Source organism: Apteryx rowi, unplaced genomic scaffold (genome assembly GCF_003343035.1).
Source record: "Apteryx rowi isolate R43461 unplaced genomic scaffold, aptRow1 scaffold_517, whole genome shotgun sequence".
NCBI classification, from domain to species: domain Eukaryota; kingdom Metazoa; phylum Chordata; class Aves; order Apterygiformes; family Apterygidae; genus Apteryx; species Apteryx rowi.
The window spans coordinates 147,460-149,384 of NW_020450780.1; the positions used below are offsets into that span (position 1 = coordinate 147,460).

General features: G+C 38.4%; 1 long non-coding RNA gene across 1 annotated transcript; it reads left to right on the forward strand.

The window, feature by feature from the left end:
- Positions 1-231: 231 nt before the first annotated feature.
- On the forward strand, positions 232-1,241 carry LOC112973032. The gene is made up of 2 exons (XR_003255862.1): positions 232-393; positions 788-1,241. It is a non-coding gene; the product is annotated as an uncharacterized LOC112973032 (long non-coding RNA).
- Positions 1,242-1,925: the final 684 nt, after the last annotated feature.

A 1,925-nucleotide genomic window follows, 5' to 3' on the forward strand; every position in this document is an offset into this window, starting at 1 on the left:
TGCTGAAGAATAACATTGCATTATACTAATGAAACAATCACTTCAATATAATAATGTGACATAGACTATCATACTACTTTCTCCAAATGTTAGTATACTGTTTAATATTACTGACTAGGGAATCACAGCAAACTAACTGTCACTTTGAGAGAGTGGTTAATATTCATGCTGATGTATTTTGCTGTGCTGCTCCTTAATCCTCAAGGTTCAATGCTGTCTCTGTCACTTTTTTACATATGCTGTACATAATCCTTGAACTAAATTATGCAGAGCTGTAAAGTCTGCTTAGCCTGCCTTGCTGTCCATACTACAGGGCTTGCTTTGCCAGCATGCTTGGAAAACACGAATAACTATGTGTCCTCTCAAAAGTTTGCCAGCTGAACTTGAAAAAAGGTGAGGTTGTAGCACTTGGCTCTCAAGGCCCCTCTTCCACATTTTTTCTACATTTAGAGCTTTGACTTTTTGAAGTGAATAGTACAGTTTTGCCTCTAGTCCTTGACTCATAGCCTTCTGGCCTGGCTTGCATACTCACAGGTAGCATGAGCAGTACCATACTCAGCATAAACCCTCCCTGCCACCAGGCACTCCAGCACACAAGCTGAAAGGAGAAGAAAGCACTGGTAGTGCCTAGAAAGGGAGGTTTTTTAGTTTCTGACCCTAGGACCTTTTCTAGCCATGCCGTGCCATTGATTCTTATCTCAACAGTTGACACTATCATGCTCTTGATGTTGTCCTTTCATTTTCTCTGAATGTTTGCTTTTTGTTTGCTCTTTTGTCTTCTCCACAGAAACAGCATTTCCAAGTTGTGACTGTTCTTCTGGAAACATGACCGTTCAGTTCATGCCATACAAAAAGGTCTCTGTGCTGGATTGCCTGACAGAATTAGACTGATTTATTGTTCATCTCAGATACACAAAGCATATTATGCCTGTCTTGGCTTCTTCTTTTTCTTTCTCTTGTCACTCACTTCTGATCAAGCATGCAATTGATTTTTTTTTCAGATCTTACTTCTTGCATATAAGCTGTATGTGACCCATTCCATGAGCATGTTGCATTTACTGTCTTTATATAATGCTCTACATATCAGCTTGAGATTKAATTGTATTGGTTTGATAAGCATTGCTATATCTAACATCTGATTTCAAAGGGACTTACCACTGTGCCTTGGAATATTCTGCAAGGAGATAGTTGTTATGCTGGATCTTTTGATCCTGTTCTGAAATAAACTGGAAGTGATATCATGTATTTTACTGAAGATTCTTCTGCTTCTTTAATATCATTCAGTTAAATTTTCTTTTAAAACAGCATCCAACATTTTACATATCAGATATGAAAAAATAACATCAAATCAAGCAGCAATGATATTCTGAGAACTGCCTAGAAGTTCAGAAAGAATTAGGTTGTCATAGCCATTACTTAGCTGTGCAAAAAGCAAGATTTAGCATGTATGTCTGAACAGGGGGCAAAAGCAGACTGTTCACCCAATTCTCAAAGATTAAGTAAATGGGAGGTAGAAAATGGGCAAGGAGCACCAGATACTATAGCTCTACTCTTTCTTCCTCTTTTTCTGTTCAAAGTGTCTGGAACAGAGCCAGCTGCTTCACAAAAAGGGAGAGCAATGAAGAGAAAGAGAGCATGGGATGCATTCTGATTTTTTTTTTTTTTTTTGACCACCTGCTAGGGTGGAGGAACTGGGCTTTGTCCTTTTGATCCTTTCTAGAAGAAAAAAAATATATCCAGGAAAGGTTATTCAAAGATTCCCTTTGATCCCAGTTTGAGATCTCTGACTCAGGTCTGACTCTTAAGTCACACCTAATTGTGCAGATTGCATTATGAAAATGGAAGTAACCCCAGAGCACTGAGTACACAAGTGCAATCAAGCATTTGTGAGAATGGCTGTGATGAAGAAAAAATCACACAATATT